Below are 23912 nucleotides of genomic sequence, written 5' to 3' on the forward strand. Positions count from 1 at the left end.
AATGATATATATATATATATATATATATATATATATAATATTTGTTAAAAAAAAAAAAAAAAACGTGGATTTGCTTGGCTGCCATGATAGTCGCTTCAAGCAGAGTGATACAAACGATGAAAAGGTAGGAGTGCTGTTATCACTAGAATATCGCACGGCTCTCAGCCAATCAGATGAGAACCAAGAAAGAACTGCTGTATAAATAATATATATATAATATCATTGGCTCATATATTTCATCACACACACACGCACACATGTGACCTTGGTTATATCAGCAAAAAATGTCCATTCACAGGCAGTTTTTTTATGTATTTTATGTGTGTATTTATTTATTTGATTTTTATACAAACATTTTGATAAGTGATGGAAAAAAACACCAACATGCTACAACCCGAATTCCGGAAAAGTTTTTTTTAATTTGAATAAAATGAAAACTAAAAGACTTTCAAATCACATGAGCCAATATTTTATTCACAATAGAACATAGATAACATAACAAATGTTTAAACTGAGAAATTTTTGCAATTGTATGAACAAAATGAACTCATTTCAAATTTGATGCCTGCTACAGGTCTCAAAATAGTTGGGACGGGGGCATGTTTACCATGGTGTAGTATCTCCTTTTCTTTTCAAAACAGTTTGAAGACATCTGGGCATCTAGGTTATAAGTGTCTGGAGTTTTGGTTTAGTTGAAATTTGAAATTTGGTCCCATTCTTGCCTGATGTAGGTTTCCAGCTGCTGAAGAGTTCGTGGTCATCTTTCGTTTAATGATGCGCCAAATGTTCTCTATAGGTGAAAGATCTGGACTGCAGGCAGACCAATTCAGCACTCTTCTACAACAAAGCCATGCTGTTGTAATAGCTGCAGTATGTGGTTTTGCATTGTCCTGCTGAAATACACAAGGCCTTCCCTGAAATAGACGTCATCTGGAGGGGAGCATATGTTGCTCTAAAACCTTTATATACCTTTCAGCATTCATAGTGCCTTCCAAAACATGCAAGCTGCCCATACCGTATGCACTTATGCACCCCCATACCATCAGAGATGCTGGCTTTTGAACTGAATGCTGATAACACGCTGGAAGGTCTCACTCCTCTTTAACCCAGATGACACGGCGTCCGTGATTTCCAACAAGAATGTCAAATTTGGACTCGTCTGACCATAGAACACTTTTCCACTTTGAAACAGTCCATTTTAAATGAGCCTTGGCCCACAGGACATGACGACGCTTCTGGACCATGTTCACATATAGCCTCCTTTTTGCATGATAGAGCTTTAGTTGGCATCTGCAGATGGCACGGCGGATTGTGTTTACCAGCAGTGGTTTCTGGAAGTATTCCTGAGCCCATTTAGTAATGTCATTGACACAATCGTGCCGATGAGTGATGCAGTTTCGTCTGAGGGCCCGAAGACCACGAGCATCCAATAAAGGTCTTCGGCCTTGTCCCTTATGCACAGAGATTTCTCCAGTTTCTCTGAATCTTTTGATTATGTTATGCACTGTAGATGATGAGATTTTGCAAAGCCTTTGCAATTTGACATTGAGGAACATTGTTTTTAAAGTATTCCACAATCTTTTTACGTACTTTTTCACAGATAGCCCATCTTCTGAGAGAATTTGCCTCTCTAAGACATCCCTTTTATAGCTAACCATGTTACAGACCTGATATCAATTAACTTAATTAGTTGCTAGATGTTCTCCCAGCTGTATCTTTTTAAAATTTCTTGCTTTTTCAGCCATTTGTTGCCCCCATGCCAACTTTTTTGAGACCTGTAGCAGGCATCAAATTTGAAATGAGCTCATTTAGTGGATAAAAGTGTAAAAGTTCTCCGTTTAAACATTTATGTTATCTATGTTCTATTGTGAATAAAATATTGACTCATGTGATTTGAAAGTCTTTTAGTTTTCATTTTGTTTAAATTTAAAAAACATCCCAAATTTTCAGGAATTCGGGTTGTAAAAGACCAGGGTCGTTTATTTAGCAATAAAATAAACTTAATGTTGTCTTTTGTTAAATCTTAATGTTGTTTCATGTTGTCTTTGATGAAAATCACATACACTCAGTCATTATTGCAGGTTGCTCTTTGTGATAGACAGGAGCTGTTATTCAATAATTGTCTAGGTCATTTTGGGTTGGCAGGGTTAATGTCACGTGAGAGAAGCTGAGGTCTACCTCGTCCTCTCCTGTCAGCACTTTTGTGCCTTTTGTCAGAGCAGTCTTCCTGAAAGCGGTCCGTCTCAGGAATGTTTTGACAGGCATTTATATTTTGGTGGAGATAATTGTTCCGCTCTGAAGATGACCTGTTCAAATCATTTGTCAGCTCCGGTTCCAATGTTTTGTGTTCATATCCGGCTGTTTTCTCACATTACACAGGAACAAGGCCATTCAAATGATGCGGTTTGTTGAGGAGAGGCGTTTTGTTACTTTGTGAAGCGATGAAACGTATGATTTTCACCCGTATTTTATCATCCTTCAGGTGAAAATCTTACATTAAAGGAGGTACCCAAGCCTTAGAGAGGAGGTTTGAATATAATAGACTCTTATTGACCATTAAGCAACAAACTAGCAATCACGGTTGTGAGTTTTTATTCAGAAAATGCAAAAATCTGATCTTTTCAATGCATTCTCACACTGTGGCAATTGCAAATCCAGTTGCTGTTGAGTATTTCATGTGGTCAAGGTCACATAACTTGCCAGTTTTTGGTGAAATGACCTTGAACGAGAAGGACAATTTGAACCTGTAATCACTCAGCCGGATTCTGAGCAGGTAACCGTTAAAGTGCGGCCCTCCCTCGTCTGACCTTGAGAGGGCTATGCTTGTTCCCGACGCTTCTGGGGTGATGACTGCATCTTTACAGTTTTATTATTGTAATTATTAGCTCTAATAGATCAGTCTGACTTCTTGCTTCACTGCCTTCCCGCCTCCCATTTCTCTCTCTCTTTCTCTCTCACAAGCCCCATCCCTCCCTGCTGTATGACAACCGCACTGGCTGCAACATTACGTAATTCCAGCCAGGTCGCGACTGGCTTGTGGAGGTTTAGAGTGGGTGTATGTGTGTGTTGCGAAATAAAAAGCATTTGAGACACCACTGCTGTGTGTGTCGAGAACTGGAGATGGACCCGTCACGGCTCGTTGGGCTCAGCGCAGCGGGAGAATAATCCGTCTGCCTCTGTTTCACAATAAAAGTCCCCCAATTCTCCGGCTTTCTCCTTTTGTCTCTCGATCACTCCATTATCTTCTCTGTGTGCGAGTGTGTGGATATGTAGATTAGGTGAGGCTTGCTCTTCTAATGTTGTGTAAGAATAATGCGTCTTTATATGCTCTGTGTCAGATCAGCGAGTTTTTTTAATGAACATCATTCATCTGGCTTTAGCAGGGATGTTTTCTTGAGGAGAAAAGGGAAGGAGTGTGTTCTCAAGGAAAATGAGTGAGAAAATAATAATCGAAAGTACAAAATGAAACCAGAAATGCTGCGAAATATATGAAATTACTAAATGCTCTATTAGTAACAAGTTTCCATCTACATATTTTCATGCGAATTTTGTGGTTTAGTTTCACTGAGATGCAAGTAAAATTTAGAGAATGTTAATAAAAAATGTAATTTGTTCACTTGAGGAGGATCCTATTTTTTTATTGTCCGTTTGTAGTTGAAAATGTTGTCTCATAAATGGCTCCTTAGTCACATGACTTTCTTGATCTAAAGGTGCATTCACGCCATATCGTTATTACTGTAACTACGAGATTCTGGCTCATAAAAAGCATTCATGTCCTCGTAGAGCTCGTAATTACAATTTGTAAGATTAATTTAGGCGTTGATAGTGGTGCCATAGAAATGCATAATTCCCAGTCTGAGGATATGAACAGCACTGAATATAACGTCACGTGTTGTCATCTCAAGATTACGGTAATTACGCGGTGGCATGAATGCAGCATAAGTAAATCGCTTTCGCGGTACTTTGATGTCAAATACCGATCGGTCTGCACAGCGCTGTTTCAAGTCAAACCCACCTATACTTAGATCAAGAAGGTCATGTGACTTGGCTTTAACAAGTCATGTGACTAAGGGGCCATTTACACAACGCTATTTTCAACTAAAAGCTGACAACTTTTTGTGTGTTTTGGCCATTCATCTACACAACAACAGCATTTTGGGGGCCTGAAAACGTGGGGGGTGGGGGGTGCAAGTGCAAGTTCTTTAAAAAGATTCCGTTATTGTCTCCATGTAAACTACAACAACATGAATCACATAGTTTCTTTACAAAGTGACATCGCCAACTACTGGCCTGGAATGAATAATGCAGCGTTTTTAATCGTTTTCGCGATGTGAACTGGGATCGTTTTGACAATGTTGTTGTCTGTATGAGAAAAACGCAAAGGAAAAGCTTTTCTGTTTTTAGTACATCGTTGTCATGTAAATGTACCCTAAATTTGCCAAAATGATTGGCTATTACCTACAAGGCATCTGCCACTGATCGCTAGCGACCATAAAGTCTGTCACAGCTCCCTTTTTTATTCATACTTCACAAGTAATTTGTTACATTTTACTAAAAATGCAACAGTGGCTTCCCTGGTGACTACAATTTTCTATTTTTTTCTTCTTTTTTTACACCAGTTTCTCCAGAAGTGATGATGGCAAAAAAAACATTACTTTTATTTTTTATTTTTTTTAGTATTAAAGGCACAATATGTAATTTTCGTCGCTTATTTTAAACGTAGGTGTAGCTTGATGATGCCGTGAATGAGAATGGAATCATGGGAGTTGTCATCTTCAGCTCCACAGCTGATGGAAAGCAATCCGACGGACTCGGGCAGAACTCATGTTCATGGATGAGCTAATGTATTAAAGTTTTATTAAAGTTACTGTGGTATGAATCAAGAGACTTGTTGCACTTTGCAGTAATCTAGATCGATATTAGAATGTCATAAAACTGGATGACTTGTGTTGCTAAATGTCATGTAATTAATTTAAAAATATATTGCATGATGGAAAATCCTCTTTGATTATGCTATGTTAGCCACTTGACAAAATCTCTGAGGCATGGTAAAAACATGGTACTTGTGGTAAATCAAGAAAAGAAGCGATTCAAACGATAAGACTAACTGTGTTGAGCTATATAACAATGATTCATTTTCTGTTGATAAATGTACGGTCTCATGGACTTAACGGACACGCGTACACGGCAGCCATTGTAAGTCCACAAGACCGAAAGTGCATATGAAGTGTGCCATTTGGGACAGGGCCCGAAACTGGAAATCGAGGGTAACGTGGATATGACGTCCAAGACAGGCGACGAAATGACACAGTCCATGTCCTGGTTAAAATTGCTGATTTCTCTGGATTTAAACATTGTTGGAAATGATTGGGATAATGTAAGTACACAAGTCAACAACATATATAACATTGTTCTAATGGTTTATGGATATTTTAATCTAAAAATCTTACATATTGTGCCTTTAATATTTTATTGAAACCTACAGTAGCTCTTGAAAGTACTCAGTATTTTTCTATATAGTTTTTTGCATATTTAATATGATTTTGATTCAATAGCATTAATATGTATTAAAATGTTTTATAATTTTATAAACATATTTTATAATACTTATTACATTTGTTCCATGAAAACAATGTAAACATCAGAATTTAAAATATACAGTTTATGAGTGTATACAAGTTTACCAAACCCAGAAAGAGGAACTTTGCCTCCTCAATTCTGAAGTCTACCGCACGCCACTGGGCAGTAGTATCCGATGTGCTGTGCCGTGACTGGTTGGCAGTACACGTCAGAGTCTCTGCCAGGGCTTTTAGCGAGAGTCTTCTGCACCGTGAGGTAAACTACAGCATCCCAGAATTCCCCCACCTTCCCTCATATTTATTTATGAGGCCTGGCATGGTCTCACACAAAATCAAAAAGCTGTTACAGGCGGCTCTGGATCCATTTAGATAAGGAATTATTGATATCACAAAGGTGCGGGGAGGAAGAAAGACACTGGTTTTGGTTTCCTCTCAGCTTGCCTTCGCTCTATCTCTTTAATTCACTCTTCTTTAAGCCCGTGAGCAACTGAAATGTTATTCCATGAGATTCTTTCTGGTTAATAGAGCCAGGCCTCTGCTTTATGCACTTTTGGCTTAGTAGAAAGCCACTGAGCCACTTATTTTGTATATAAATATACATATACAGTACAAACATTTAAAAAATGTGAGATATATAAATAAAATTTTTAAAATGTTACTTTATTACAATTACCTATTTATTTTTATCTATTATTAAAAATGTATAAAATTTTATTCCCTGTCCCGTGTTTTTCTAACCATGTTAATGTATAATACCTCTCTGCACAGAACAAAAGAACAGCTATTATCCTTTTGCATTGCATGGCTTCTAGAACTCTGGAGGAACATTGTGTGCTGGCAAAAAAGCATTAACCTCCAGCACATTGTAAGGGAGGGTTGGGTAGAGGGACTGAAAAAAGGACGAGGCACTTAGTAGTTCAATTATGCAAATATTTATCAAAAGTAATTATCACGTTCAAGTGAAAAATTGAGCTAATTACTCAACACTACCTTGTTTTGAGCCCATGGTGGGGGTAAAGAACACGCACATGACAATTTGAGCTAGGACTCTGAACCATGAGCCTTCGGGGCTGTTTGTTAACAAATAGTAGTATGTACTGAGATGGTTATGAACATTAATAGTAGGTATTTAAATTTTAAGAAAATGTAAATGGTGCAGAACTCTCCGCCTTGATGCTAGAGTGTTGTGGATATATTGCAGTATTTATTATAAATGATTGTGTAATCTTTAAACTCTTTTTTTGATGACATGTTAACCGCCGTGAGGGTGGGGCAACCTGTCACTCATGTGACATCACAGCAATAGCAAACCACAAAGATCCAGACAATTCCCAATGGACAAAATCAAGTCCCGCCCTACAATTTTTCCTTATTCGAGAAACAGTTTCACTTTGATATACATCACAACGTGTATCGCGACATCAGTATTAGTGATTATTAATAGTGATTCTTATCTTTGCAAATTACATTAATTAATATAACCATTTTCATGATTTATCATCCTTATCTTATTTCGAAATGTAAAATAGGGACTGGCGGATTTCTTTGACAGATGATTAGGTCTAAAAGATGCTAAAAGTGCTTCCATATGCTGGTTAACCCAAGAAAGGCCCTGCCACTCATTAACCAAAATAGACTCAATTAACCTTTTGTGAGACAGTGGGGCTGTACAAGAGATGTTAGGCACATTTGTTATCTACCACACCACCCTAGTTCTCTACTTTGGCAAAGACTGACGTATCGATCTGAGGTTTCCACTAGTTTTCTTTCATTTGCTAGAGAAATGCTCTTTAAGCTGTCATTGATATAAAAACACCTCACCTTCATAAATATCCTCTCGCCCGCACAGGTTCATGTTGAATCCTGAGATAGGATCTCTCTGTAAGACCCTTCCACAATATTTAGTGTCACTGTTTGGTCACATCATCACTTTTTTCTGCACTGGAGCATGCAATATAATCTCTAATCGACACGTAGCTTCTTGTCAAATCCCTCCTCAGTTGAGCAATCGTGCCATCTGAGCTACGAGATGAAGTTCTTAACCGCTCTGTCAGCCCGGTATAAATAGATCCCATCTCTGCTCTCCCATTTCTTTTCCTCCTCACCTAATATTCTTTTGCAAACTTCCTGAACCATTAGCTCAGCTATGTCCTTGAGGAGGACAGGGTTTTGTTTAAAAGAAATTTTTTTCTCTCTAGTATTATATTTAAGCAAACTTACTTTTTTAGTTGTTAATTTTTAGCTTTATAATATTAAAATTATCTTTATAATATTATATATGTATATATTTATATGTATGTATACATATATGTAGACCTACACTGAGTAACAATACAATAAGTAAAATTTACTTAATTTTTGTAAGTTTTAGCATGCATATTTTTTAAGTAAATTTCAAATATAGAATTAAGTAACTCTACTCTACTCAACTAAGAAAATAAGTAATTTTAACTTGGCCAGTAAAAGGTTGAGTAATTTCAACTTAGTTGAAGTTTCGAGTAGAAAATTTTGAGAAGAAAATTAACTCCAAATGTCACAAAATGGCAAGTTACTAAACATAACCACAAAAGCAATGATAAAACAGTGTAAAAACAGCAAAAAAAATCTTAATTATTCAAGGCCCAGTGCATGATGGGAACACCAGTATCAGAAAAGTTGAGTAGTTTTACTTAATTTTATAATGTTGATATTTACGCTAATTTCTACAAGCTTAAATTGAGTACTACTATAGAATTTACTTAGTTTTTTTTTTAAATTCTTGCCTGAACTAACTTTTACATGTAAAAAAATACACTTGTTTTTTCTGTAGTATTTACTTCACCATAAAATAATTTTTTACAGTGTACGTAGTTCATCTTATATTTCACAGTTGATTTGTGACGAACATGAGGCAGGGCAACAACAACTCACTGCATAATGGAGCCTATAGAATACAGTTTGTCCATATTTAGGCTTTATCATGATATAGTAAAGCAATATCACACGAGTACCGAGCACAATATCACACGAGTGCTGTTTTTGTCCTGAACAAGTACAAATGATATTGATTTTATACAACAGTTCAATAAATTAGTTAAAGGGTTTTCTGTTAAAGGGTTAGTTCACCCAAAAATGAAAATTATGTCATTTAATTACTCACACTCATGATGTTCTACACCTGTAAGACCTTCGATCATCAGAACACAAATTAAGATATTTTTGATCAAATCCAATGGCTCAGTGAGGCCTCTATTGCCAGCAAGATAATTAACACTTTCAGATGCCCAGAAAGGTATAAAAACATATTTAAAACAGTTCATGTGAGAACAGTGGTACAGTGGTTAATATTATAAAGCGACGAGAATACTTTTTGTGTGCCAAAAAAACAAAATAACGACTTCAACAATATCTAGTGATGGGTTCGAATCAGTGGTTCGGTTCGGATCGCATATCAAACTGCCAAAGTCACGTGAACTATTGAAATTTCGAAACACTTATGACGTAACGAAACCTTGTTTACTGAAATCACTTGACTTTGGCGCTCTGAACCACTGATTTGAAACAAAAGATTCGTAAAGCTTCAAAGCTTCATGAAGCAGTGTTTTGAAATCGCCCATCACTAGATATTGTTGAAAAGTCGTTATTTTGTTTTTTTGGCACACAAAAAGTTTTTTCGTCGCTTTATAATGAACCACTGTAGTCACATTAACTTTTTTAAATATGTCTTTAGTAACTTTCTGGGCATCTGAAAGTGTTAATTATCTTGCTGGCAATAGAGGCCTCACTGAGCCATGGATTTCATCAGAAATATCTTAATTTGTGTTCCGAAGATGAACAAAGGTCTTACGGGTGTGGAATAACATGAGGGTGAGTAATAAATGACATAATTTTAATTTTTGGGTGAATTAACTCTTTAATATACGTTTTATTTTTGGCTCAATATTGTCTGCTTTTGCTCAATTTTGCCAACCTATAAAGCCGTTTCTGAATGAATCCCCGTTTTGATCGAATCAATCAGGTGAACCAATGATTCAATGGCCCATTCATAAACGGTGCGTTCCAAATGGGATATATCGCCCTCCGAAGGGCACTTCAGAGTAAAAACAATCATGGCTGCCATATTGAAGGGTTGTTCCAAATAGAAGTTCTCAAACTTCTTTCATTCTTTCCACTTCAAATTGCCCTTCGGAATGAAGGATTATGAAGGGTACAACTGATGGACACTTCGGGCCCCCATGATCCTTTGCACAGGGAAGTTGTTTGGCGTCACAGAATGGGTACAAGAGGCTCAGAGTTCGATTTTATCTATAAATGTATGTATAATATTTTTCTACACTACTGTAAAATTTATACAAGTTAGATTTGGTACATTATTTTGGTCAAAACGACATTGTACTTCAACAAAAGTACTTTACAGCTCCCTTTATCAGACCATTCAAATGTTTCAAATACATAGACACAATATACAATATGGTGCAATAAACCAAAAATAAATAAATAAATAAACTAACGTTAAACAAAAGGCGCAGCTTGCACAATTTACTCATCGTTCAAAGCGTGTTTTTTGGGGGTCAACCAGCATACAAAATATGCGACGAAGGCGCCTCCTTGATTGTCTCATTAAGATGACGGAGAAGTGAGTTCCAAAAAAAGAGTTTTTTTTGACCTCTACACCCTTCATCCCTTCGAAGCTCTCACTCCAGAGGGTAAACCCTTTGAAGGGATTAAGGCATAGAGATGAGCCCTTCCGAATGGAATGCAGGGAAAGAGAGCCATTTACTTTATTCCTGAATGAATCAGCCGTTTGAACAAATCGAATGAATGAATGACTCAATGACTTACTCATTTAGACATTTACCGCCACCTACTGGCAGTTTTAGTTTCTTATTTAGAGTAAAGCCATTAAAGGTATAGTTCATGTGAAAATGAAAATTGTCATCATTTACTCACCCTCATGGCCACTGAATCAAGTAAAATATTTTTTTAAAGCTACTTTTTATACTTCTTGTAATGTCTGTTTGACGCTCATTTAACACAATAATGACTTTATGTTTTTGAAAAAGTCAAGGCTATATTTATTTTATCCAAAATATGCAATTTTTCTGTTTTAATAGAATTTTGTAGGAGTTTTCTTGGTGCCCAGTAGATATTTCTTATTAATGTTGAAAACAATTCTGGTAATATTTTTTTGTGCAAACCGTGTCTTTACTGCCAATTTGATCAATTTAATACATAAAAATATCAATTTCCAAAAAAAAAAAAAAAAAAAAAAAAAAAACTTGCTTATAAGCAGGTCCCTCAGAAAGGGGATCATCATATTTGACATTTCTTCTGTACAAACCCCTGTACTGGATGGGAATCCTGTCAATTTGCAGCTAGTCCAACATGTAACTGTAGCCTCATTTGGACCATGTAACCTCATTCATCTTCAGCCAGGTTATGAGTCTCTGATCTACCCATTGCAATGTGAGCTCTCTTGCCTGTAGGTCTGCGGGTGTCCCTTAGAGAAAAGACTGGGCTCATGGGGCAGGGATCCATTACAGGAGACCATTAAACAACAGATGGCAGGCGAGTCCCAACCTAGGAGTGGCCTGTGAGTGTGCGCTCGATCGGGCGACGGAATCGGTGCTGTGGAAAGGGGGTGGATCCCTTGGAAAGCGCCACCGCTGCTGCCTCATTCTCAATGACACAACGGGCAGCCGAGCATGTAAATGTGCATCATTTCTTCTAATGATGTGCTGGATGTGTGGCATCATACGGGGCGTGTTTCAGCAGCCCACCGCTCCCATCCTGCCAGCACAGACGCAGGGGCTGCAGGAGGAAGACGAACCAAAACACTCGCTGGGGCGGCAGCTGTGATTAATCACCTGCCCCGATACTTTCTTTCTTTCTTTCTTTCTTATTTTCTTTCTTTCATTGTCTTTTCTTTCTTTTTTGTTCATTCATTCTTACGTTCTTTTATTCTTTCATTTTTCTTGTTCGTTTATTCTTTTGTACATTTTTCTTTCATTCTTTCGTATGTTCTTCTTTCTTCCATTTGTTGTTCTTTTGTTTTTTCGTTCTTTCTTTCCTACCTTCCTTCCTTCCTTTCCTTTTTTACCTCCTTCCTTTGTTTTTTCTGTCTTTCATTCTTTCTTTCCCTTGTTCAGTTCTCTTTCTTTTATTCAGTGCCTTTCTTTCTTTCTTTCTTTTTCTTTCTTTCTTTTTCTTTCTTTTGTTTTCTTTCTTTCGTTTTCATTTTTCTTTTTTGTTCATTCTTGCGTTCCTTCATTCTTTAATTTTTCTTGTTCGTTTATTCTTTATTTTGTACGTTTTTCTTTCGTTATTTCGTACACTTCTTTTGCTTTTTTGTATGTTCTTCCTTCTTTCTTCCTTTTGTTGTTATTTTGTTCTTTATTTCTTTACTACCTTCCTTCCTTTCGTTTTTTTCCCCTTCTTCCTTTGATTTTTCTGTGATTTGTTCATTTTTTCTTCCCTTTGTTCAGTTCTCTTTCTTTTATTCAGTAGTTTTTTTTTTTTTTACCCTTTTGTTAATTTGGTTCTTTTTCTTATGTTCGTTCGGTTTCTTTCTTTCTTTCTTTCTTTCTTTCTTTTATTAGTCCGTTCTTTGTGTCTTTCTTTCTTTTGTTTGTTTGTTTGTTTGTTCTTTCTTTCTTTCTTTCTTTCTTTCTTTCTTTCTTTCTTTCTTTCTTTCTTTCTTTCTTTCTTTCTTTCTTTCTTTCTTCCTTCATCTTTCGTTCATTCTTTCTTTCCTTTGTTCATTCATTTGGTCCTTTTTCTTTTCAGTTCTTTCTTCCCTCCTTCCTTTGTTTTTTTCTGTCCATTCATTCTTTCTTTCTCTTGTTAAGTTCTCTTTCTTTTATTCTTTTGTTCATTTGATTCTTTTTCTTTTGTTCGGCTCTCTTTCTTTCTTTCTACATTTTTTTTTTTTTTTTTTTTTGTATGTTTTCATTATTGCACTTGCAATAGAAATCTATGGGACAAGACATTGCACCAGAATAAACATAAAACATGCACTGTTTTGAAAGTATAGGCACAAACATCTAACAAAGTAATCTAATGATTTAAAAACTTTACAGCTCAAATAATACTAAAAGGAAAAGACAAATCATTAAATGAAAAATAAATGATAGTGCTTGTCTACTTTTAAATCCTCCATAAAGTTTCTTCAGTTGTATGTGCATTACTGTAAATGCAGTTTTTGTTTGGTTGTTTTTCCAAACTGAGGTTTGAGTCACGATTTGATCCATAAATGCTTAGAACACCCGTTGAAGCCACATGATGTTGAAAAACAGTTATACTTAGCTTGAGGGTCTGAGAAAAGAGCATGTGGTCTTTTTTGGCATTGGTTTAAGATAGTAAAGAAGCATGTGGGTGGCTGGACATCTTTGGCGTTGGTGATTTGTTGGACCCTGTAAATATCCAGACTCAGCCCTCTCTGCTTCAGTGGTTTACCACCCTCGCAAAGTGCAGGCTGTCCCAGTGCTTCCTGTATCCATATGGGCTGTTCCCTACAATCACATGTTACTCACTGCCATTCCATGCCAAACCCTTTACTCTGGCACCAACGCTCTGGCCCAAGACCAAGCTTTGTTTACCAAAAATAATGATAAATGAAGCATTGAGTTATGTTTTTTTGTTTTTATTTTTGTTCATGTGTGTGTATTCCCCCACTGCAAAACGTTTTTGAATTATGATGGAATAATATCTATTAATTTAATTAAGTGGTACAAGCACATTTTTATGATTATTTTTTATTTACAGTGGTAATGGGTTGAAACAGTCTGTGGCAGAATGGCAGATGGAAAAGTGTTTAAAAAATGTGTTAGTAAAAAATCTGGTATTTGTGCAATTCTATTTGGTGCCACTTGTATTGCAGAAATAATTAACTATTTAAATAACCACTGTGGCAAATTCATTGAGTAATTCATTATTATACTGATTCTAAATGATAACTTTTGTGAGCAAGATGTTGTGTATTTAACATCTTTGTATTATTTTGCTGTACCCATTCTTTTTATCTTATCTCTTTCAATTTGGACTTTTTTTCTTGCGGTGTGCCGCTATAGATATAGCAGACATGCTGCTCAACCACTTAATGTGTAGAAAACACTGCATCCAGCCAATATAGTACATAGATGTGCCTTTTCATTATAAAGTGAACAGCTAAGTTTACTTGGAGGCTGCAAGATTTATTTTTTTTAATACACTCATAAAAAATGAGAAACAAAACGGAACTGTAGCATTTGTGGTGGCATATGTGGTCCTACAGTGTGAAGCTGGAGTGTGCCGTAGAAATGACTCGACAATCTGTCCACTCGGCTCTAAAGAGAAGACCCTACTGCACTGCCCTGTGGTGCATCTCTAAGACGATTCCTCACTATCTGTTAGAACAAATGCAAAAAAGAAACAACTTTTTCAGACTTTCACCATGAAAGTTTTTGCAGTTTCTTTATGAGTAAACAGGACACATTTTATACTTTTAAATTGTATAGTAGCAGTGACTGACATGTTTATTTGGCCTTTTTTTGTATTTAACGCAGTTTTTTTTTTTTTTTTTTTTTAAATAATGTGTAATAATGTTAGCCCATAAAATATCGGCCAAGGGACCTATATTTTGCCATGGTCATTAAATTCCTAAAAAAAAAAAAATATCTAAAACTTTTAAACGGTAGAATGTATGTATGTGTGGCTTCCGGCAGAAGGGTGACCTTTGACCCGATGAAGGACATAGGCGTAGCATTAGCTTAGGCGAGTATTGAAAAACGTGGAAGCACAACAAAAAGGATTGAGTAAAAAACAAATCACCACGGTTGCAAATTAGAAGTCTAAAACGAGAAGTTTTAAAGAAAATGTTGGAGGATTTCGATATAAGAGGCATCAAGGCACGTCCAAATCCAATGTTAGCTTCACTTCCTGTCTTCTGAGATACCTTCATCTGACCGATTTATAAAAACAGCATAGATGTGTCCTTAAGGGCCGTTCTTAGGGAAGTGCAACCGGTGCGTCTGCCCCACGGTGAACGGACCAAACAACAACCCAACCCCTACTCTAACCCTTGCTACCTCGCTCTAGGCTCCTTGGTCCACTTCTAATGTAATTTCTAGCAAGAAATTACTGTTGTAGTGATTTAAATATTTGCTTAGTTATCACCAAAGCTCGCTCGTCCTTTCTGTAGGTCATCCGAAATCAGTTTTGTGAGGTACCTTTGTGCATAATCACTGCCTACAAAGTCATTGCCTGATAAGTTTTCGGATGCAGTCGTTGTTTCTGCATACTCAAAACCGTCTTGTGAGCCAATTTTGGGTCACGATCCACCAGTTGAGAAACATTGAGCTAATTCACATAATCTTATTTCAGTTGGTATTTTTCATATCACAAAACTGTCTTTGGCTGCTGACATTTATAAAAATGAAATATTAAAACAACACATCAGTCACATGAAAGAGAAAGCGAAAAATGGAAGCAAAATCCATCTCTTGTTGCTTCTGATAGGGCACCACAAAGATGGGAAAATAGTTTTTTTTAAAAAGATGATAAAAATGTATAAAGCAGTGGTGCGTTAGTTCAAAAGCTGATAAATACCCTCTGGGTTTCTCCTCTAGCACGATAAGAGATTAAAATATTACCATAAACACTGCATTATCTCACTCACCAGAGTTTCTCTCCCATACGCCCCACAGCAGAATGTTATCTCTCCATCTCCTCAGCATGAATATCTGCTCCATTAGCAAGCCATTCATCCACCCAACACACTGCTCTGAATAGGACCATAACACTGCTAAAAGTGATTGCATATCTTTTTCTTGTGAGACTGGTCTGATGCCAAACCATTCGACTGTTGAAAGCTGTTCCCTATTACTGTTTCTTTTTGCATTAGCTTCAATGACTGTAATGGTACACGTGCAAGAGCATTTTAAAGGCTTTTGTCTGTCTACAAACCACAGTCATGTTAAGTGGAATCATGTCATCTTTTATTGTAAATGCATTTCATGAGAGCACCACAATGCATTTTATGAAACAAGAAAAAATAATGCAGGAAAGCAGTATTAAAAAAAAATATACATGTCTCTTTAATATATATTGTGAGATTGCAGAGCAGAATTCACATTTGTGAACACTTGATTTGTAGGCCTTAACTAGTTAAACAACATCAAATGTCACTTTTGCTAGCAGAACCTTACAAAACATTGAAATATATACCTAGAAGACCTAGAAGAGACTATAGGTATAACTTTAACTTTGATTATTATTTCACTTTTTTAACTTTAGCTAGTGTGTAATGTTGCTGTTAGAGCATAAACAACGTCTGCAAATTATTACACTCAAAGTTCAATGCAAAGGGAGATATTTTCTTTTAAAGAATTCTCTGTTAAAGAACTACAACAAACAGCTAGGGACTACAACGAGCTTCTCCCTGGGTTAGTGACATCACTAACCCTAAAATTTACATAAACCCTGCCCACGAGAACACGCATCAAAGGGGGTGAGGCCATGTTGGGCTGCTTTAGAGAAGAGGAAGAGTTGTTGTAATAGACTGTTGTTGCCATGCTGTCATTTTACGCCGGACTGCTTCACAAACAAGGGTCAAATCAGCTCCACAGCAACTACATAAATTTATTCACTAACCGTCAGAAATGTCCATTTGCATTCTAAAAGTTGTAACTTCTTCCTGAGTCTCACCATCAGTTTCTGACTCCGGTTTGAACAATGTAAGGCTGAACACCGTTACTGACAATCGTCATTTTGGCTGCGTGAGATTCTCCTGCTTTGTTGTTGTTGAGGAACCGAAGTGGCAGTTATTATCTTGTCATCAGGGGGAAAAAATAATTTTTTAATTTGATGTTTGAATTTTTATTTATTTTGTTTTATTTGAGTACACTGTAAAAAAATGACCGTGATTTTAACCATAAAAGACTGTAAAAATGCTACCGTGAAAAACAGTTAATTGGTTTACAGAAAGTTTCTGTACTATATACGGTGAATAACTGTAATAGATCTAATGGTACATTTACAGTTTTTAGAAAGTCAAAAATAAGTTATTGTATAATTTATAGTAAAAAAAAAAGAAAAAAAAAAAGTACATTTTATGGGGATTATTTATTTATTTTTTTTACAGTGTAGGTAGTTTGATTCTAATGAAATATTGCTTTTGAGTTGTTTGAGTTTTTTTCCTGATGTTAACTCATTTCTAAAGCCAATTAACCTTTCTTATTGTTTGAGGATACATTTGCAGTGAATATCCAGGAATCAATTTTGCTTGTAAATTGTGGAGCTCCTTTGATTATAAATTACCCTTAAAATATATTTAGTCTGAGTGCCAGTGATTCATTGAGTCTGTGGGCAGACTTTTGGATCTCAGTGTTAAGTAGAGTAAATGTCTAGTGTTTCATTTCTCACTTCTCTACAGATAAAAACATTTAAAGGAATATTCATGAAAATCATGTACTTACCAAAACCCGTCAAAACCCATATGATATCATCTGTGGAATTATTTCAGATATTCAAATATTTAGGGATTTTAGTAAATAATAACATACTCACTAAAATCTGTCAGATCACTTAGAACAGTTGTACTGTATAAGTTGTTTAGACTACTGTGATACTTTATAGTACTACTTTGATACTTTTATGGTGCTTTTGTGTTCTTTTTGAAGCAGGAAATCTCCAGTAAACATTCATAGTAAGTACATTTTGAAAATGTCTCCCTTTGTGTTCCACTGAAGAAAGTCATGCAGATTGGAATGACATAAGGGTGATTAAATGATTACAGAACGCACATCTTTGGGTAAACTATTCCTTTTTAACACATATGGTCAGTATTTTCAGTACCTTATCAAATCCGTCAACTCACAGTTACAGAAACAAAGTGGTGAGATTGATGATTAGGCCTATGTGTTTGCGAATGCACATACATAATCTAACATTTCCCAAGTTTGCTTCAAATCAACATACTAAAAACGCCAAACGGAAGGCAGGTGACATGGATAAAAGGTCAGTTATGTGAGACACTCGTCAGTGTGAGTGAATGAAGCTCCAAGAGAAGTTGATTTATTTAGTGCTGTGAAAAGATAATATTTAATCTCCAAAGCACTAATCTCTCTTTTTATTTTTTTTATTCATTTTGCCGCTCTGCCTCTGATTATAAGCATCCCAGCTGTGCCTACTTCCTATTCATTGAGCAGAATTTTGTGGCTTGTTTTACAGCTTCTTTCGGTGTAATTAACATCCTAAACAATCACAACATTCTATGGCTTGGCTGTCATTTCCAAGCTTTCTTAGTTAAGGTCAAAGGCATCTTCTCATTTCCCTGTAAAAGGGCTCTGCCTCCTCAAATACTCTAAATTTTTGCTCTAGCCTTGTTACTATGATCCGTTTCTCAGGGAAGGCTGAATTTTCTGGCACAATGTTCAGATCTGAAGTAGACTGTAAAGAGGTTATGCACTTAACTGCACAAGTAATGACTAATTACGGCACTTTTCATGTGTGCTTGTATGGTACCGTTCAATAGCTACATGCTGACATGCAATTTCTTGATTTTTCACATTTTAAACGTGAAATATCGTACTCTAAGACATCCAGAGTGTTTCAGTGTATCCATGAAATACTTTAGTTCTCCCCAGGTGATATATGAAAAGCACTTTAAGACGTTAACAACCTTTTGTCAGAATTGCAGGTGGACAAGCTGGGCTTCTCTCTTACTGATTCCACTATGCAGTGAGCTTAAATGAACTTAAAATAACAGTTTTTATATTTATGTATATATTTTATATATAGTCTGTGTATATATATATATGTATACTACTTAACGGAACGGTTCACTTATAAAAGGTCCTTGTTTCTGTCACTTTCATGTTTTCATAAACCTGTATGACTGACTTTATTCCACAGAACGCAAAAGGTGACTTTTTGCAGAATGGTGTGAAAAGACATTGAAACTGTTAGTGATTTTATAACAACTTGCTGGTAAATTTTGCTCCGTAACTCACACATAGCTTTAGAAGATATGTAAAATTTTGAAATATTGTTATTTGGTATATTTTGTATGGCTTTTGTGCCATTTTGGAACCTGACCACCCCTGAAAAGAGCAGTTCAAACATTCTTCATGTCTCCTTTTGTTAGGTTAAAACGGATTTGGAACTACATAAGGGTTAGTAAATCATGATAAAATGTTCATTTTTGCATGAACTGTCCCTTTAAGAAGTATATATGACTAATGCCTGCATGTATATTTTCAATCACTTACAGTGTCACTCTAAATACTGGTACTAACACTGTCAGGTCTATAATGCTAACTGTGTAGCTTACAGTTGCATAAAGGGATATTTCCAGTAGGGAAGTACAAAATAAAGTAAATATTAATATAGAAATATTATAGAAAATTATATTTAAAAAAAAAAAAACATCATGATTATTGTGCAACTACTCGACTTTAGTGATTCGCAGTGATATGGAGGAAGATTTGAAACCCCTGTCCTTTTGTTAATAATTGAAATTTCTTGTACGTTTTTTTAGACGTGGCTAGTTTCAATGGCGTGTCAGTGTTTGGCTCTTAAGGGGGAAAAATGATTACAGCATGTTTTAATTATACCTCAGAGATGCAGGGGAAATTTGAGCTTACCACAGCCATTAAAGTGTCAGCAGAGGCAGCAGTATAGCTCATCATCACAAAGAGTATGTTGCTTGTGATTATACATAGGCAATTGTGTAAGAAACCTTCTTATTATTCCTGCCAAACATCTTCAAAATGACTGCGTACAACTTAAAAGCAGACAGATGAGAAACATCCTCCAGAATACACAGCTGAACACGAAGCTCTTTGAATTGTAAATGAGGTCGCTGTACAATGTGGCTCCATACTGTTCTATACAAAGGTTATTGGCGGTGGCCGTCTTTGCTGATGTTGATTGGGGTGAACACTGATGTGGTTATTAGCATTTCATCTCTGGACTTTTAACGCAGCAGTGGCTCCTTTCATGGAAATATAAGGTGTCAAAACTAATAAAGCTTGTCTGTCTTGCCTGAAATTAATCTTTAATAATTCTGTTTTATTTATGCTTAATTCGATAAATAAGAACAAGTGGCATCCATGGGTTGTTTGTTTTATTGCTTTTTTTTTTTTTTGTAGTGATTACCACAACGATTTCTTACTCTGATAGTTGCACCGTGAAGACCCAATCCAAAAGCTGCTTAGAACTTCCTTAATGTATCCTGCTTCATTCTGATACAGACATCACTGGAAATAATGATAACTTGAAGTTCAGTAAGTGAATCAGATGTTGATTCAGTAACCACTCTGATGGGCTCAGTTCAATTGATTCAAACCAGTAACCAATATATATACACACACACACTGTAAAACCCGATGAGTTCAGAGTACTCAAAATTATTGTAGACACAGATTACCTCAAACAATTTAAGCAACTCAAATCTTTTCAAAGTCAAACTGAAATGTTTTAATTTTAGTTTTATTTAATGTTTAAGTCCACTGTACTTAAAACCATTGTTTACCATATGTAATGTTTCTTATTTTTCAATTATTTTGATGCAGTGGTTGTAAAACCCAATATGTTCAGAATACTCAAAACATTTAAGTAAACAACTCAAAGATTATTTTAGTAGAACCTAAAAAAATATTATTTTACAAATTCAGTAATTACAATTTAATTGAAATATTGACTAATGTTGACCTAATCTTTACAGTTAAGTGTTAGTTAGCACCAGCATGCGCTAATGTAACCATTAAAGAGACTATCACTATTTACTTGCATGAACTGTTAGTCAACATGCAGTATTTATGGCTTTGATGTTTCACAGCCCATTCTCAGCCTAACCACAGGCACTATTCTTCACCACGATGGTAACCCCAAAACTTCAATATCACAGAAACACCTTTACATACCAAAATAAAAGAACATTAAACAATAACACATCTTTCCCTGTATTAATTTAGTGAAAAACACACAAAATAACACTCAATTTCAACATTTATTCTCCCTTACAGAGTGTAACGCAAAGCATGCTGGGAACTTGAAATCTGCTGCAACTCAGTTTAATGTTGAATGGACTCTTCTGATAATGTCGGTTATGTTGGTAACGTCGGCAATGACGTGACATGGATGATGTGACTTTATGTAGATCAGTAATCTTAAAAATAATAATTTAAGTATAAGGGTTTACTCAAATGTTGAGCTACACAAAAATTAAACTCCTCGTTCAGAAAATGTAATTTTTTTAAGTTGCATCAATGATTTAACAGACTTTAATGCAGCGTACTCAATCTTTATAAGTTGGTAGTACTGTTTGGGTTTACAGTGTGTGTATGTATGTGTGTGTATATATATATATATATATATATATACATACGTACATATACCATATACACACACAGTACTGTGCAAAAGTCTTAGGCCACCATTAGATGTTGTTTTAGCAATGGTATACTGACCAAAAATAATTATTTCTCAGTCTCTTTATTAGAATACAATCAGAAAATACAGGAAATTGCTATGCAGTATTGTATGCAGTATTAAAAATCAGAAAAAAAAACAGCTTCTATAGGCTAAAGTGGCAAGTATTTAGTGACCTCCCCTTACACCTGAGCAAAAGCAGGAACCTGGCTCTCTTAAACCTATAAATAGAATGGAAAAGGACTGGAAGGCCAAGAACACTTTCAAAAGTTTCTCAGATTTTGTTCTTTGACAAACTGGAAAAAGTCCAGGAGGTCACACTAAATACTGATTTTTACTGATCCTAATAAAGAGACCGAAAAATAAATATGGATGGTCATTAAAACATTGCTAAAACAACAAAGCTGGTGGTGGCTGAAGACTTTTGCACAGTACTGTGTATGTGTGTGTGTATATATATATATATATATATATATATATATATATATATATTTGTAGCACTAATGTCATAGCTTAGAAAGAGCAGGAGATTTCTGTTCTTGCCTGTGCTCCCTAATAATTTACTAATTTATTCACTACAGTCTATATCAATAAAAAGCTGTAAAAAGCCCCAAAATTTTGGTGTCTGCAAATTGGGTCCTTTCTCTGTTCCTACACAGTAGCAAAAAAAAAAAGAACCGTGACCCAAGCAGCGTCCCACCTCCACACCAAATCAAATTAGCAAGTTGCCCCAGGGCTAGAGATCTGAGTTAATTTGCTTTTTAAACCTCCCAGATGAAACATTTGCCTCTTAAACGCTCCTTGTAAAAATGTCAGCGTTCATCACAGCGGCCCCTCAGGCTGCAGAAACGCACAGCCCTCACGATTGTTTTTTGAAATAGAGACCTGACTCTATAGCTGCCCATACGGGCCTTCCAAAATTTCAGCATCCTCGTTCTTCGAGACATGCTTGAGTGTTATAATTGCTTGCATCATGCAATTACCCCATGTGCAACCTTTCCAAGTCATGATGCTTTTACTCCAAGTTCTTTGCAGGAAGCTAGAGATGTAATGGCCTCAAGGAGTCTGGAGTGTCAGTGCTGTAGCAGTAGGGTAATGTATGTCAATGCATATGCGGTTGGTGATTGGAAGCCTTTGGGAGCGTCACTTTCCCCAGTGTGGGTATGTGAGTAAGTTCCCCGAGGGTTTGCGGTGTCGTTTCAGAGCCGGCGTGTGAATGAGAGGCCTGTCAGACGTTACGAGCGGCATTTCAGCCCGCAGCCGAGAGATTCACAAGCTTGCAGACTGCCAGAAAAATGAGTAACACCTTCCTTGGGGAGTTTCCGCAGACTATAGAGAGTTTGGCAAATTAGCTGTTGCGATCACTCACAATATGTTGTTTTATTCACAGCACCTCACCTAGAAATTGAAACGGGTACCATAGAGAAGAGTCTTAAGAAGTGTGTAAAAAGAAAAAGAAGTCTTTTGTGGAGTCACTCTGGCAAGACCTTGATTTCAAGATGGTCTTTTATTGTGGGGAATTATTGCACAATTAGTTGAATGGGATTTGTGAGAGTTGAGCACAGTGGTGGTTAACGCCAGACCAGGCATAATCAATTCTCTCCCACGTCTCTGCCTTTCTCTTTTTACTCTATGCGCTAGGGGCTTGAATTGCTGTGGCCTCTCTAAAGGAAATCTCTAAGAGGAAGCACTTGAAGATGCTCTTCACCTGTCTCTGAGACCAAAGAGAGCGAAAGATAAAGAAAGAAAGGGAATGAGACTGATAGTGACAAGGAAAACAAGACATCGGTGACACATTTCCCAAGAGAATCTATGTTTTAGGCTTAGAATCTCACCAAAGCAGGTGATCGTGATTTCATTCAGTACTTGATGGTCTCAATTAGTGATCAATATATCGATCTCATTAGCAATTGTAGTTAATAGTAGGCATTTGTATATAAAGTGTAGTTCTTGCACTGAAATGTAGATTTACGTATTGACAGTACCTAAAAAGTAAGTGTTTTGTGTACAAACAACTTATTCACTCCAAGAAATATTGATTTAGTTTCGGTTTCATTGGTTACTGATTATGTCCTCATTTGTTTCCGTAGTTATGTATTAGTTTCACATGTCTGCTTTACTTTCCTTTGTTCTACCCGTTTATATAGTCCGGTATTTCAGTTCTTGTTTATGCATTGTGTGGTTTGTGTTGCTCTCCCGCGCATGCATTTAGAGGGTTTGGATTATTAATAAGGCTTGTTTTTTTAAATCTCCTTCGTCTTCTTGCCTGCTGAACACATTGTAACACTTATTTGTATAGCAAAAAAAGGCATTATCGCGGATTCGCTATATTAAACCACTCTAATTCTCTGCAAGGGAAATTCTATCACCACAACAGACCTACTACATATAAACAAGTCTAGGTAAAATTATCCAAATAAAACAAAATAAATAAAATCAAAACATTTTAAGGCCCTTTATGAGAATCAGCAGATGTCAACTGTGATTTGGTGGGGGGAATTGGGCTAGTTTTTATTCCATTTGGGTGGGTTTTGAGTCAGCTTTGGGCAAATGTTTTAAGTATCATGAACTAACAAATAACAACATATAGGTTAATGTTAATTTTTCATCTTGTTCATTGTTGTTCTTTCTTTGTAATACATTAAAGTCAGCATGAAACAGATGTTGCGATAGTCTTCCCTATTGTGACATCTCACTGAAAAAAAATATTTTTGCTGCTTGTTCAAATTGCTTAATTAAAATGAGCTAAAGCAAAACAATGGCTTTACATTTTGCCCTAATTTAATTTGATTGTATTCAATCCACTTAAATGTAGGTAAAAAAGAAGTTTTACATAATCCGTTTGTGTTGGGATTACATGAATGATTTGTGTTGCATTAACAGAAACAGGCGGTGCTTGTTAGTTCCCAGCATGCTTTGCATTTGGCTAAATCAAGAGAAAGT

The 23912-nt window shown here is 36.1% G+C and overlaps 1 protein-coding gene across 2 annotated transcripts in view; it reads left to right on the plus strand.

Moving 5' to 3' along the window:
• The window catches only part of adck1 (aarF domain containing kinase 1), a 168691-nt gene that overhangs the window by 53631 nt on the left and 91148 nt on the right, over positions 1-23912 (plus strand). The gene's annotated exons all lie outside the window — the stretch shown is intronic.

The sequence above is a fragment of the Ctenopharyngodon idella genome, chromosome 17, assembly GCF_019924925.1.
Source record: "Ctenopharyngodon idella isolate HZGC_01 chromosome 17, HZGC01, whole genome shotgun sequence".
Taxonomy (NCBI): Eukaryota; Metazoa; Chordata; class Actinopteri; order Cypriniformes; family Xenocyprididae; genus Ctenopharyngodon; species Ctenopharyngodon idella.